Source organism: Oryctolagus cuniculus, chromosome 14, assembly GCF_051225735.1.
Source record: "Oryctolagus cuniculus isolate XC-2025 breed Fujian yellow rabbit chromosome 14, ASM5122573v1, whole genome shotgun sequence".
Classification (NCBI taxonomy): Eukaryota; Metazoa; Chordata; class Mammalia; order Lagomorpha; family Leporidae; genus Oryctolagus; species Oryctolagus cuniculus.
In genome coordinates, this window is record NC_142880.1 from 13,007,952 (window position 1) to 13,024,609 (window position 16,658).

At 39.4% G+C, this 16,658-nt stretch overlaps 1 long non-coding RNA gene across 1 annotated transcript; it reads right to left on the minus strand.

The window, feature by feature from the left end:
• Positions 1-228: 228 nt before the first annotated feature.
• LOC138845136 (uncharacterized) lies at positions 229-4,060 on the minus strand. The gene is made up of 2 exons (XR_011381917.1): positions 3,516-4,060; positions 229-2,107 (listed from the first exon to the last, which is right to left on the minus strand). It is a non-coding gene; the product is annotated as an uncharacterized LOC138845136 (long non-coding RNA).
• Between the last annotated feature and the right edge of the window lie 12,598 nt (positions 4,061-16,658).

The window sequence follows — 16,658 nt, forward strand, 5'->3', positions numbered from 1 at the left end:
TGTTATTCGTCAGAAAAGGATATGTCCAATATTTTTCTATGTCCCCCCATGCATTGGGTCAGGCCCCACAAATGCCTCATCATTACATAATGCAGATAGTGTTCAAATAACATTCTTAGAATTTTAATATGTGCCTTTCTTGTAAATGATTTTTAAATGTCTCTCTTTTCCTCTTGCCCCAGATAAAGGTTTGCCAATTTTATCTTTCCAAAAATGCAGCTCATTTCATTGATATTTTGCATTTTTAATACCAAAACCAGATAAGGTCATGATTTAAAAACTAGAAAACGACAAGCCAATATCACTGATGAACATAGATGAAAAAAATCCTCAATAAAATATTTAGCAAACCAAATTCAAAAGAACACTAAAAAGATTAGTCACCAAGATCAAGTGGGATCCATCCCAGGATGCAAGGATGGTTCAACATACATAAATCAATAAAAATGATGCATACCATTAACAGAGTGAAGGATAAAAAACACAGAATAATTTCAACAGATGCATTAAAGGCATTTCACAAAATTAATCATGCCTTCATGGTAAAAATTCTCAAAAAAGTATGTATCTCAATGCAATAAAAGCTATTTATGACAAACACAGCTGACAACACATCGAATGGGGAAAAGTTGAAAGTTTTTCTTCTAAGTTCTGGAATAAGGCAAATACGTTCACATGCACAGTACTGGAAATTCCAGCTGGCACAATTAGGCAAGAAAAAAATATAAAGGCATTCAATTTAGACTGGAAGAAGGTAAATTGTCCCTGTTTGCAGATGACATGATCTCATATGTGGAAAACCATGAAGATTCCACAAAAAACTGTCAAAACTAATAAGCTAATTCAGTACTATTGGAAAATACAAAAGCAGCATGCAAAAATCAGTAATATTTCTAAAAAGACAAACAGCAAACTATCTGAAGAAATCAAGAAATCAATTTCATTTGTAACAGCTATAAAAAATTAGAATTGAATTTAGTGAAGGAGGCGAAAGATCTCTTACAAAATTATGAAAAATTGATGGAAGAAATTGAAAAAGACACATATTAATGTAATCCCTACCAAAATACTCACAAATAACTTTATTACATAAATAGAAAGAAATACTACTAAAGTTTTTATGGAACCACGAAAGACCTCAAATAGCCAAAATCATCCTGAGCAAAAAACAAAAAAGTTAGAGGTATCACACTATCTAACTTAAAATAATACTACAAGGTGAAAATCTCAAACTTCTTCACTTCACTGATGTTTTTCTTGTCAATGGCTTGTCGATGCAAAGATTTTTAAGCCTCTTTGGCTCTCCCCTTAGACACATAATCAGAATGGTGCATACTTACTCTATGCCTTTAGAACTCAAGGGACTTTTTAATTTTACATCTCTGTGTCTGCCATAGAAAAATACAAAAAGGTGAGTGATAAGAACTTTGCTGAAGAACTTGGAAGACGATACAAGAGATTCAAAGTAGCCCTTGAGAGAAGAGATTTATATCCAAGTGGTTGTCCTTCGTGCTTCTACTACCTGAAACATTTCTTATTCTCTCTGTAGCCCCTCTCAAGCTTTTTCTCCCTTATTGTGTTGTCATCACCTGTACCTTTAGATCCTAAAATAAAAATCTTACTGGGTTGAGCTGATTTTTTGCTTCCCACTATTTTTTAATCAGATTCAAACCACATAACAGTTTAGATACCTTCAAGATATTTTTAAACTGTGCATTAGGTTCTAGGACCCCAAATTAATCAAAATTGTGGTTCTATGATATTATTATATGGAAGCACAAAAAGAGTTTTTACTCTAGAAGGGTACTTAGTTATCATCCAGTTGTTTACAAATTGATCTTTGCTTTAAAATCAGAGAATTAAGGTCTCCTTCAGAGTGAATCACTATGATTCTCTGCAGTAGACTTAATCCCCTTGGAATAAAGAAAGTAAGTTTTGCAAGGGCAGGGATTTACCAAAGTCCTAAATCTGTATGGAAACACCCCCAGTGACCCCAGGACTTCCACCTGGGTCTACACAGTGGTCTCATTTTGTTTCGACTTGGCCCAAGCATTGGAGATGGTGATGGAGACAGAGTCTCGCTGTAGCCGTTAGGTCCCTGTAAGATCTGTGAGAAGAAAAGAGTCAATGGGTAATGAGAAGTAAACTAAGCACCAGCACTGCAAAACATCCCATTGTTTACCTCTGACTTGAGTGTTTTACATGCTAAAAACCAAAGAAGACAGTACTGACATATAAGCAAAAAACAAGCAGGTTTCTAAGGGCAAATATCACCTAGAGTTACTTCTCAGATTAATACAAAACAACACATTTATAATTTTACACTTTATGTATTTATGTCTGTGTAGCATACACAGGTGGCAAGCGGGCAGAACTCAGTGTGGAGACGTTGGCTCCACTTGGAAATGGGTCGGCCGAGGGCTACCAACATTGGTGCACTCAAGAAAGCACAATCCTTGCAGCGAAGCGTAGACAAGCGGGAGAACGTATCCAAGGCACACAAACAAAGAAGAACAAGTCTTCCAGGAATAAGAACGTGTAACTCATGAAACTGACTCAGAATAGCCCAGAGTCCATCCTGTCCACATGAGCAATGCCCGTTTAGAGTGAAGTGAGCATTTTTTCACTCCAGTTGATGAAGATGGATGGATTGCGCTCTCTACGTCAACTGGCTTAAGCAAATGGATCAGTTTTACCACCTAAACTCTTTCCACGTGCGTGCGGCTTAAGAATGTTCCAAACGTGTTTAAAATCGCATACACACAGTCATGTCATAGATGACAAGTTGATTAAAATGACATAGGTGGGAGTGGAAGCTGTGCATGTACTTTAAAGACAGCTTTAATTGCAGGAGGACTCGGCTTCTTTTACCTGCTTCTTTAAAGCCGTCTCCAGTCTGCCCTACTGCCAAGGTGAGGGGCAGGTTACCAGGGACACGTGGCTGAGACTGCTGGTTAGGAAAGGGTCTTCCAGTCCATAGCATTCTCACAGGTTTTGAGAAGCCATCCCCAGCAAGAGGGACCACATTCGAAGAGGATTGACAGTTTAGACTGAAAACAGCTTTCAAAGAGACTAATCTTATAAAGTACTGCAAATGAAGAAGGGCAGCAAGAGTAGGTGTTCACCTGCCAGTCTGCGCCGCACAAGATGAGAGCCTGTCTGTACTCACACATGCACCGACTGAAAAAAAAAAATCACAGAAAAAACAACATCTTTGCTACAGAGACGTTTTTAACAAGTATTACAGAAAGAGCACCAGCTACCAAAAAGAGTTGCCAGGGCCAGAAGGAGCCATCAATCGAAACAGTTTACATTTCAAAGTTTTTCCAAGAAGAGTGAAAACGTCTCCCCTCCTTGGTGGGAAACGGAGGAGCTGCAGAGAAAGAATCTACCCACTGGCTCCTCAGTGGAGTTTCTTCCTCCGGCGCGGCCCTGGCCCTCTTAAGGCGGTGCCAACAGGTAGACACGGACAGAAGGGGTTGCCTCTCCCAGGGCCTGAGCACTGAGCATCTTACCGGTCTGTGGAGTCTGGGTGAAATTCTTCCGACATAGCTGAGTTTCCTGGTTCAGAAAAGAGCCTTCCTGTTCTCAGGCACCGTCTCTGAAACAAACAGGTCACTGTCACCTCTGCACTGTGTAGGTCTCGATGCCACTTGGGGAACAATCTCACCTGCGGGCCTTAGAAAGTGTCTTGGAGATAATTCAGGAGCTGTCTGCCTTGTCGGCTTCATTTAAATTCTGGAAATGGAGGCTAACAATGCTACATCATAACCAGAATGAATGTTTGTTTGTTCATCCCCTCCTAAAAAATTATTCAAAAGAAAAAGTTTGTATGCTTCTCTTTGTTCCCCAGCAAAGCAAAGAACATTCCTTCAAATCAGAAGCAATTTTCAAAAAGTGTGTGATCTAGATGGATAATTCTGTGTTTTCGTTTGAATTTTCTGCTTCATTTTTCCGTGTCATCTCCAGACCCCAAATCCAATTTCTTGAATCCATTAGAATAAACTCAACATGCCTTCATCCTTAGTTCTAGAAGCAGGTCAAATAGAAGCCCCAGCCTAAGAAAAGTTTTCATTTCCAGGGAAAGACACGGGGAACTTTTTGTCACTGACTCATGACACACAAAAATGGTTCTCTGTGCATGTCCCTCCCACACACTTGCCCCTTGTACCAACCATCCTACCACCGGAGCTAGTCGACTCCCCACACCCCTTTGATCAAAAGGCAATGTGAACAACCATGATGAAGACCCAGATGACCTGATACCCCCAGAAGCTTGCCATCACCGTTTTATTAGATTTCAGCATGAACAGGAGAGGAAAGCCCTGAGAGAACCCTCTTCTACATTTGCACACACATACACATGCTGTTCACCACCGTGGCAAAAGTCAGTCACTTTCTTAGATGCACTTATTGATATAAGTCACACCAGAGAACTGGAAAATATTGCCAATTTCCACGCCAACATCCTTTTTAAATACCACTGGTTCTCAGTGAACTCCTTGTGACCTCCTGGTCTGGGGCTGTCACCTTGTGATGTACGTAATTCTCTCAACACCAATCTGTTACGTGTGTTCAGTGTTGGGGTCAGGCCAGTAGGGCAAAGTCAAAGATAATTCTCAGTCCTATCAATAGCGAGCTACAGGGTTGCAGCCTAAGTGACAGGCTGGAAAAGCCAGGAGGAGAGGTGGTGACGCAAAGTGGAAGGCAAGTGCTGGTCTCATCTGTGGCTCCAGCAGCTGCTGTGGGCTATCAGCATCACAGGAGACCTCGTTGCATTAGCATAAATTCAAATGACAAATGCACAGTGCTATTCAGAGACTCATTAATTTGCAATGGGTGCAGTGCTTATGACATATTAGTGCAAAATTCAAATGTCTTTGTAGCAATGTGAATTTAGTTGTGAGACCAAAGTCGCTAAAATGAAAACGTGTGGGTTTTTTTAGCAGTTTATTAAATTATGAACTGTGATGACTATATCCATGCATCTCTTTAAGCAGATGAGGTCCAGCGTGCTCCAGCGGCAAATCGCATGGTTTGTGTTGATATTTTCCTGTCAGACAATTTCCAAGCAGCAGATCAGATACCAGAGTATGGGCCTTGCTCTGTGGCATGCGGGCTGAGAGCGCCCCCTTCTGGAAAAATGACATTCCCGTGCAAGAGGAAAACTAGGCCATTTATTGTCTACTTCGTATTTTTAACAGGTTTTGATGCAAAGAATTTCAGTGTCCACCTACAGCGGAAGGAAAACAATTTGGAATCATTGTTTATAAGTAAGGATAGCTGACGGCTTTCTACAAAATGTAGTCGCCGCAATCAAAATTGGTCTTACATAATTTTGCATGAAGCTTCTCCAAGACTTCACTTCCCAGTGTTATTTGTTAAAATAATTGCCTGATTTGTATATGCCAAGAATATATGCAACAAAATAAGAAAAAGTTGCCTTAGTCCTCTTACTTCCACAACCTCATAAACAAGCTCATAATTGCTGGCGATCTATTGTATAAAGGGAAAGGCAAGCATTTATGTAGAGCCTTTTAAACAAAGCAACCAAGTATATATTGTATTCAACCCGGATGAATGAGAGGATGAACAGACCCAGATGAAGAAAATCAGATTAGACCCCTCTTCAAAGTGTGGGGTGGGATATTTTTCTCTTCAACACAAGGAATCTTCCGTCCAATTATTTCAAGTTACTCCAAGTGGATTTATCACTGGTGTGCCTTCTTTTAAAAATTGGTATGCCATAAATTTCTACTCTGATTAGTACAGTAATTGGATGAAGAAGGTTAATTTTGTCTGCAGTTTTAACATAAGCAAAATATACACTATGTCAATACCAACACTTCTCAATACCCAAGGTTCATTCTAGTTTATAGAATCTAAATATTCAAGTCTGCCAAACCATGTAAAAGACCTCTAGGTAAATTGAAATGCAGGTCGCCATTTGAAAACTTCTTTTAAGAGAATAGAAAATCCAAAAGTAAAAGATTCACCCTGTGGCCATTGGAACTAACTTTGATTTGATTACTCAAGTATGCTTTATCAGATCCTTCTTAAAAATTGTGTTTTATGACTCTTACCCTTTAAATAAATGATACCATGTGAAAGGGGATGACAGCATCCTTTTATTGCTTATAGACTTAATTATGTCCTTTCTCAGCATTCCGTTTATGATGAATTTCAGAGGGAGGCCTTTCTGTGAGCACTGTGTACTTTTAAATTACATTTTGTAATATCATTGATGCTTCATGTCATCTTCAACAATTAAAAGGAAGACCGCTGTAATCTATTCTACTTACGTGCAATTGAACTGGTTTTGAGTTATTGAGCAGGCTCATTTTATTTTCCAGTGACTGCTATGAAAAAGACATGAAGCTAATGAGGATTGAGAAGGATCACTGTGCATTAAACGTGTGGACGTGGTATGTAACTGAGCAACGTCGGATTTATCACTGTAGCTGGATGCCGAGGCGCTGCTTGTCCCTAATGAATTCCCTTGCACCAAGTAATTAGAATCCCAGCCTCACAGAATGTCAGAGCTGGAAGAGCCGTTGTTGATCATCTCTCATTTTATGGATGCGAGGAGCAGAGGCTCAGAGGAACTCAGCAAACGTAACAAGAGCTGAGGGCTAGACAGTGCCAGAACTGAGACACGAACCCTGTTCTCCAAACCTCCCCTCTCTAACTTGGGTGTGCAAGAGAGCCACCTGCAGGGCTTGTTGGAACACAGCCTGCGGGCCCACTCCTAGGGCTCCTGAGTCAGGTGTGAGGTGGGCCTGGACTCGCACTTCTCACAGCTCCATGCATTGGCTTCTACACCGATTTCTGAAAAGCTCTGATCTCATCTCCAATAACTTTTCTGTTGATGAACAAAGCAAGCTCAAGCGGAGAGCACATTTCTCGGTCATAGACAGGTGAGCTATGGGGGCACTGAGCCTGAGACACTCTTTCAGCTTCAACTTTTCCCAGTTGTCACAGAATCTAGTTAGAGGCCCAGTACAGGGATGGTGACCTGATCCTCACTGTCTCCCTTCCCCCACTGGCTATCAATATGTAGACCGACACAGAAGTTTGCTTTCTTTTCAGTCTCTGAAGTAAAATAGCACTCACAGACCTAATGAAGCAAAGTGCAACTCATCGTTGTCTGTACAGTTGGAACAAATGTAGGTCCTGATAACCAGAAAGAAAGAGCCCTTCTCTAAGTGAACCTGAACTTGCAGCAAAGCTCCAAAGAACGGGGCCGTGTGAGAAGAAGAGGAGCTTCAGCCAGGCACGAGCTGATCCCTAATCCCACAAGCACAGGGATCAACAAGGTGCCTCAGGACTCTTGCCCACTTCCTGTTTCCCTGATTTACAGAATCCCTGGGATGGCAGTAACCATCAAAATAAAACCTTACTTCTTAAAAACTTTGTTTGTCAAATAGTGTCACTTTGGTGAAAGAGATTTTTAAACATTTTATTGAAATACAGTATATATACTAAGAAATGCACATCAGTGTATGGATAAATGAGTTTGAGGCCCTTTGATCACACTCCTAACCAACACCCAAATTAAACAAAATGTTACTATACCCCAAGAGATTTTTATTTTTATATAAATGAACTTTGATGCTACAGTGTTCTTCCTTTCAATTTAAAGTAAAATTGTCTCTCATAAATTTGCAAGAAGTTTGATTTCCTGGAGTAAGCTAGATTCCAATTCATCCCATAAATAAAATGGCATTTTTCTGAATATCAAAAGTACCTTTCAAACAATACTCTTTTTCCTAGTGTTCTTTAGTAAGTTTTTTTCAAAACATATGATTTAATACACTAAACTTTCCTGGAAAATAGTATTTTTCATTTTAAAATAATTTTATCTTTTTTTTATTTATTTATTTGACAGGTAGAGTTACAGACAGTGAGAGAGAGACAGAGAGAAAGGTCTTCCTTCCATTGGTTCACTTCCCAAATGACCGCAATGGCCGGAGGTGCACCAATCGGAAGCCAGGAGCCAGGTGCTTCTTCCTGGTCTCCCACACGAGTGCAGGGGCCCAAGCACTTGGGCCATCCTCCACTGCTATCCCAGGCCACAGCAGAGAGCTGGACTGGAAGAGGAGCAACCAGGACTAGAACCGGCGCCCATATGGGATGCCGGTGCCACAGGTGGAGAATTAACCTAGTGCACCACGGCGCTGGCCCCCATTTTAAAATAACTTTCTGATATAGATGATTTCTGAGCAGATTTCACTGTGTTTTAAGTCTTACACTTACTTTTCTACCACTGGCCCTAATTTTCAGATTAAGTTAACCAAGTAACAAAACACTAACACAGGTTTTGTCACAATTGTAGGTGCATCCAGGGGTCCTTTGGCTTACTATGTGCTAAAACAACACTTTCTCTTCACCTTCATTTTCCCTTATTGTCCATGATAAACTCATCTCCAGATCTTCCACCTCCCTTTCTCATTCCTTCATCAGCTTTGGATAACAGGAGACCTGCCTACCACAGCCCTTGAATGGCTTCAAACTTTTGACTCGTAGCAAAAGTTCTCTTCTATCTAAATGAAACTGAATTATTTAGTGTTTCAATCATCATTATAAAAAAAAAAGAGTCGTCGAATGGAAAATATGGGATTAGTTTATCCAGAACAAAAGACTCTAAGAATATGATTCTTCTTTACAGGACAACAGAATACCTATTTCTTGAAGAAATAATTCTGTTCTTTAAAAATAATTTTTTCTTAAAGAAATAAATTCTGTCCTTTAAAAAATCATTAAGCATGATCAAATATTGTCACTCAGAGGCTATTTGGCAAAAAGTATATAAACATGAATGGCTAAGAGCTAACCGCCTGTGAACACTGAGGCAGGCAAATAACAGTCTATTAATTCTGGTTATCTGCTCTGTAACTGCATTTTTATTTACTCTTTTTCATTTCAAAATATATGCGCATATGCTATTTTTATCCCTGAGTAAAACTAACGCGAGGTATTTTCTGGTATATTAAGCAAGTCTGTTTTACCTGTTTCTAAAATTTTCTCATTGGTATTTTAAGATGATTATTTTACACACTCTAGAAATACAAAGACAATAAAAATGAACATGTTTTGTCTCGAGGAAGAATTCTTATTAATAAGTGAGCATCGTCGGCACAATTTCATATTCTGTATGCACCCACAAAATTCTACAAAGTATACTTTTGTGTGTGCGTCTATTGGTAAATTTGGTTTTAATAAGAAATTAGCAAAATATGCTTCTTACAAATGCAGAAAGTGCAGGTTCCTATCTGCCATTTACAGGAACATCCTGCATTTAAGAGCTCAGTAATGAACCTCTCTGGGGAAGATTTAATAAAGCAAGTGCTCTGGCATTGCAGGCAATTCTGCTTCTCTGTCTCTCTGTTTTTCCTGCTCCCAAGGAGGGAGGGCGGGAAATCTCAGTAAGATTCCTGACCCTAAATCCGGTATAGTCCAGACCCTACCCCATCTAAGCTGTTCCAGACCTCTATCCCAACCACTATTCATTATGGAGTTTACAAAATACAATAAAGGCTGTGGAATTACAGGTCGGAGCATTCTCTATCAGTCTTTACCACAAGAAGTGCAAAACCAGCTTCAGATGACTGTCAATTGCACAGTGTTTCAAATTTAAAGAAATACAAGTCACGTAGGGGGAGGATGGAGGGTAGGGAGGGTGAGGGGAGCTCCTAACTGTTCTTTTCTCCTGCAGAACACTGAATGTCTAAAACATGTTCAATCCTGTTAATGCTTGTCAAATATTTCACAGTTCAGCTTTGTTCAGATTTTTCACTGACTATGAAAAATCAATTTGGTGGGATTCAGATTCATAGAGATGGAAGAGCTGCAAGAGACCTTAAATAACCTTGATCCACCAAGCCTGCAACGGAAACTCAGCCCCGCACAGACTGAGACTTGCCCAAGGTTTTGCAAAGAGTGCAGTTCTGAACCCAACTATGCAGATGCCCAGTCCAGCATGCTTCCCACTGCTCATTTCATCTAATTGTTGTCGTTAGCAATTAAACAATTTAGAGAGGCCATAAGATATGATGTCACAATTAAGATAAAGCAGTCACACTATATCCAGAGTTATGTAGAATTTCACTTGTGCGGAATTTCACTGGGTGTTCAGTCATTACAGTCAAATAGTATCATTATCTTTCAATTACAGGGATCAATTTTAGTTCATTAGCAAAATAAAATGCTTGCACAAAGTCCACACAAATTCTTCAAAGCTGCAATCTTTTAAATGTCAGAATTTAAATACATTTTATAAAAAAAGATGCGACAAAAGTACTTGAGGTTAAACCACAGCTGTGCAAGACTCAGTGCCCTGCATGATCATAGATCTGCTAAAACGGCAGAATTCAAAGTTCTGTGAAGGAAAATATGTGTCGTTGCCAACTGATAATTGCCATTTTCCCCTATTTCTTGTGTTTTTCAGCTTTTTCAAGGGAGATTTGGGTCATGGATATTGTGACACAAAACATTATGGCTATATATTCACGCAAGGAAGATTTAAAGATTGCATAAGAGGAAGGCTAGATCCATGTTTTAGACTACAAGAGGGCTACTGTCTACAGGCAAAAACAATGGCCCAAACAACAAAGCTATTAGAGACAGTGGCAATCTTACCAGAGAGCCAGCTTAGCAGAGCTATAGGACAAGGAGTAGCAAGGTTATCAAGTCTAAGTTGACACTGATATCTCCTTAACAAAGCTGTGTTAATGTTATCTTCAAAGAATTTGTTTATAATATAGATAGATAGAGATGTGGCTCCCTTTACATGTTCGATTACTGTATCTAAGATGATATACACATTTCAGTGCTAAGTTGTTGGAATATGCAAACCAACATGTTTTTAATTGGAATTGTGCTTTCTTCTAAAGAAGGAAGTGTTGATATGTTCATACCAGTCCCCTACCAAGAGAAAAGCTATGTGTCTCTCTGGAGATTGGTTTTATCCCAACTATGAAAATAGTTCATTGTGTTGCTGGCTCTTCTGTTTTAAAAATAGCACTACTGAAGGTAACCACTAAATGTGCAGATGAAATGGGAACCCCATTGTACAATTCCCAATCCATTTTGCATTTTTTCTTGCAAACCTAGTCAGCTGGACTATGTATTTACCACTGAAGCCATCGTAGGAAAAAAAAACTGTATTTTTCATACTGTCAATCTTATATTCCACAAATGAATGCTTATATTCCACAAAAAGGATGCTGATGGTCCAATTGTCCTGAATGTTCTATTATTTCTTAGACATTCTCAGCCACACAGTGTTGTTTCAGCTATATTTCCTAGTTTTACACAGCATTCTTCACTTATATTCTTTTTCAGAGAAAACAGAACCAGGGGAAAAAGTTTCAAGATATTTGTATTCTCCTAATTGAGCTTAAAGACAAAGGGAAAATGCTTAGCCTGGGATTAGATAGCACTGGAGAGACTAGGACTGAAGCTCTCTGTCAATAAAAGCTTGGAGTTGGAAAAAATAACAGGCTATCTTGAATAACTCAGATACTTATTTAAGGGCAAGAGTCCATGAAAGATAAATTCTATTAAAATCATTCTAACATGATGTGGGAGAGGGGTGTGCTGGGTGTTTGGCACAGAGGCAGATTATACCCAGGGCATTCACATTCTGTATCAGAGTGCCTGGACTTGAATCTCAGCCTCTCTTCCAGTTCCAGCTTCCTGATAACTCCCACCCTGGGAGGTAGCACGTGTTGGAGGTTCAAGCACTTTGGGTTCCTGCCACTCATGTAGGAGGCACACATTGGGTTCTCTACTACTGATTCAGACTAGCCTAATCGCTGCTGTCGTGGGCATTTGGGGAGTGAACCAGCTGATAGAAGTTTTCTCTCTAATCTCAATCTCTCTCTCTCTCTCCCTTCCCCTTCTCTTTCTCTCGGACTTTCAAATAAATAACAAATTGTACTTTTTTTAAAAGTATTCTAATTGTTAACTCTCAAATGACAGTTTTTCATTTGCATCTAAATACAAACTTCTGAAAGAATTCTAAAGTCTCAGTTGAGCATCACCGTGATCCAAACTCAAATAAGTTCCTGAGAGATAACTATCGTTGCTGATTAAGAATGTATTCATCTAAACTATCCTGTGCACTTATGAAGATACAGAGAATAAATGGAATAAATGTATCGCTGTCTTTGTGCACAAAGGAGCATCAAAACATTCATGGAATGTGGGTTTTATGAAAATACTGTACATGAATTTCAAATTTTTTCTACCAAAATAAACTTATCTTCTAATCGCATTTTTCTAGAAATATTTTTAAATAACCTCACATACAATTAGTGCATCAAAGTATAATATGACTTGTTTGGTTTTACAGAAACAGAAAGAAGATATATTTTAATTCCAGAATTACATCATTTAACTATTCTGAGGAAATAAAACACGTTCTCAGAACTATTGGCCTGGAAGTTAGCATTGAATTTCGCTTCTGAGATAACATATCTGCAGGGGCCTTTCCTACCTAGGGAGGAAAAAATCTGCTTTAATAGCCCTATCATTTCCTTGGCAGGCCAATGACAAACAGCAAATATTTAGCTTCCAGCTCAATGACACATCAGCAATGGAATTCACACTCAGAATCCATTATAAACCTTGTACCTGATGAACTTCAAAACAAGTTCTGAGATCACAGTATCAGTGTAGACCAGGAACCCACTTTAGTCATCTTTTATTGTCATTGGATATTAAGTTTGCAATACACACACACACACACATTCATATACACAACCACAGAGAGAATTAAACTCTACTCTGGTCTTCTTTTGGGAGAGGAAAAGAAAAAAAGCAAGAAAGTCAATATTCAATATTTGCTGTGGTATTTAAATGCATATATTGCTTTTATAGATGACAGATACATAGAAATTATATAGATGAGATAGAGAAAGAGATAGAGATGTGTATATAAGCTTTCTTTGGGTTTATAGAAAGTTTATGTAAATGATCCATCACTTAAGATCTTCAGAGACTTAACTTCTGTCCAGTTCTAATATTTGAGAACTTTTCAACTTGGTATTTGATTTGAAATTAAACAGTTTTAATAAATGCTTGGAAAGTATATTGCATGGCAGTATTTAGCAATCTTGTTTTCTTTACATAATGTAGCAAACTAATGGACTACATTTTTCTTTGCTTTCCACCGTTAACTTTGAAAATAAGCAAGTTACTGTCCCAGTCAGAGCCAAAAACACCACGGGGTTTCTGGCTGCGAAGGGACACTTCATGCACAAATGTGGGAAAGGAAAAAGTTGATAAACAGCCAGTTGGGAAGTGTGAAGAGATTATTTTTATTTCATGGTGTTTTCAGTGTGTAGTATCTCAGATGTTCAAAATATATCCCTGTGCCAGAAAGTTTATAATCCCCGTAGAAGACATCATCCAATGTAGTAGAATACTCACTACCTAACAATGGGACGCTCTCCCTCCGTCTCTCCCTCCGCCACTCTCTCTACTCCAAGTCTGCCAGGGTTCAGATGCAACCTTGCAGAAGTCAAACTTAAGCCCATGGAGAATTTCATGAGGGTGTCTGTGAGATGCAGCTGCCCCTCAGTTTCCGTTGTCACTTTCTGGCTATTTTTATTTCTCTCCCAATCAAAGAGTCCTGCTAACCCTCCTTTATCTAACATTGAACCTAAGGATCCCGGTCAGGTCTCAAGAATTACAATGCTAGAGTTTGAACGAAAGTGAAAAAAAAAAAAAAAATTTAAACATATTGCACTCTGTATCCTATCATTGATGCAGCAGAACAATAATTTTTTTAAGTTTATGCAAACACTCAGGGACACAAACACACATGCACAGTCAGACTATGGCTCTCAGAAATGTAAAAATTAGTGATCTGTCCAAGTGGGTGGTTGGACTGGCAACCTTCACAGGGGCCCTCATCCTACATCAGAGTGCCAGGGTTCAATTCCCAGCTTCCGCTTGCTTACAACTTCCTGGCAATGCAGACACTGAGAGACAGTAGTGACGTCTCAAGTGGTTGTACCTTCACCACCCTCATGGGAGACCTGGATTGAGTTCTCTGTTCCCACCTTTGGCCCAGTCAAGCCCCAACCCTTGTGGGTATCTGGGCAGTGAACCAACATGTGCTAGTTCACTCTCTCACTTTCTAGCTCTTTCTCATGTGCCTTTCTCTCCCTCTCAAACAAATAAGTATACAAACAAACAAAGAAAAATGATCTGGCCAAGGTACTGACCTGCAAAATCTTAGTAAGTTTTCGAGTTACACATTTCCTTCTATGTGAAACATTTCCTGCATCAGTCTTACTAATTAGTTCATTCCTTTCATTGTCACTGGTTTTGATCATTTTATTAATTACAGTCTTGGTGTTTTATTATTACATATGAAGATGTGCTAGTTTCATAACACAGAAAACGTATCAGATTTAATAAAATGAAATTGTAATTGTCTGATTTAATCAATAAAGGTGTGTCACTTGGGAGCAAGAAACGGAAAGCTAATTTGTTTTGCAAAACAAAAGCCTCAATAATGAACAGAGGAAAATATCTAGATACTCTTTATAAAGCAGAAAGTGAAGAATTTTTCTCTCTGATCTCCTAGAATAAAGGAGCATTAAAATACAATCAATTGACCCAACCCTTGGACCATCGTGATCATAAGTTGTGTTTTTAATGTGGTTTTTCAATATTTATATATATCCACCCTATCTATTAAATGCTGTTTTAAACTAGTTCAAAAAGTTATCCTCAAAAATGTTCACATCTGAAAACATCTTTTGTGCTGACGAGTAAAAATCTGTTGGGTGAACATTCTGAAAGGCAGAGAGATGGTATGTGAAATTAGGAAACATAATGTCACCACCTCATTACAATAGATGGCAACTGCATAGCTAACTCCCTTAAGTATGCCATGCCCATTCATTAGTTAAAAACAAGAAAACCCAGGATGTGTCTTGCTTCTTGGACCCTTCATCCAAACATGAAACCAAAGCAAATTACAGTATTCCCAGTTTAATTCTGGAAGCTAGTCAACCCTCTGTTTAAACTTATGAAATAATAATATTGGTAAAATAGTCTGAATCACAGACTCCTATCTGTTAGCTTTCCAAAGACATGTGGTTCTCCTGTTCTTAGGCAATACAGGGCTTATTTCTAGTAAATAAAATATTTCATGGGAAAAAAAATAAAAACTATTTCATAAATATAAGACTAGAGCATCTAAGAAGAGAATAGAATGAAAAAAGTAGTGTGCCGATATCCTATGTTTTAAGGTAGTTTCTTTTTACATTTGCAGTTTCTTATCCAAAATAAGGAAATAACCTTTGATTGAAAGGTTACTGAAAGATCAGGCTCTGAAGGCCAATAGCGTTTGACAAGTATAACATAAAAAAACAGTGGTGTCTCCTGCCGTGAATGCTGAAGGTCGGGAAAGTCAAACTTCAAAAACGAGAATACCTCCATACCACCAAGAATAACACCCAGAGAAAATCCTTCACCAAAAATCCCTGCCAAATTTCCCACTTAGTTTTATTGAGTAAATACACTGGCGGAGTGGGAGGTTGGGTGCTAAGCCTTCATTCATGAGTCTGCCTTCTTCAGCAACAAGCAGCCAGGCGCAGCCCCGTGAGCACATGGTGGCCGGCAGCTGCCTTTCCCTCATGACCGCCTTGTGACTGTTTTCCAGGTTTCCCTGCCCATACAACGAATGCCACGGTTCAACCCAGAATCACCAATGACCCAGCCAATTCCACTGCTTGGCATCCACGAAGCATCCCGCATCAAAACATCCAAAGCTTTTTTGAGTGTCAACATCATGTCACAAGTGGAGATATTTCATATCACACCTCACGTGACAGATCAAGGTCAACATGCAGGCATACCAAATATTGCATGAAACTGCCTTCCGGTTATGTGTAGAAGATGTATGTGAAACACAAACGAATTTCGTGTTTAGATTTGGGCCTCATCCCTGAGATACCTTATTATGTATGTGCAAATATCCCAAACTCTGGAATATTTCTGGTCCATAGCACTTTAAATAAAGCATATTCAAATTGTATCTAATAGCCGGCGCCGCGGCTCACTAGGCTAACCCTCCTCCTGTGGTGCCGGCACCCTGGGTTCTAGTCCCGGTCGGGGCACCGGATTCTGTCCCAGTTGCCCCTCTTACAGGCCAGCTCTCTGCTGTGGCCCGGGAGTGCAGTGGAGGATGGCCCAAGTGCTTGGGCCCTGCACCCCATGGGAGACCAGGATAAGTACCTGGCTCCTGCCATCGGATCAGCGCGATGGCCAGCCACGGCGGCCATTGGAGGGTGAACCAACGGCAAAGGAAGAACTTTCTCTCTGTCTCTCTCTCACTGTCCACTCTGCCTGTCAAAAAAAAAAAAAATTGTATCTGATGCAAAAAATTGAAAAGAGGTTTTGCAATAAAAATTTGCGTATGATTGTTCAAAACAGCAATGTTCAAAAGAGCAAAAAGATGGAAACAGCCCAAATACCCATTAATAGATGAACAGATAAACAGAGTGTGGCATACCCATACAATGGAATATCATAAACTCATTGAAAAGCCATGAAGGGGCTGGTGTTGGGCCTTGATGGGTTAAGCTGCCACATGCAATGCCAGCATCCTATATGGGCACCAGTTTGAGTCCCTGTTC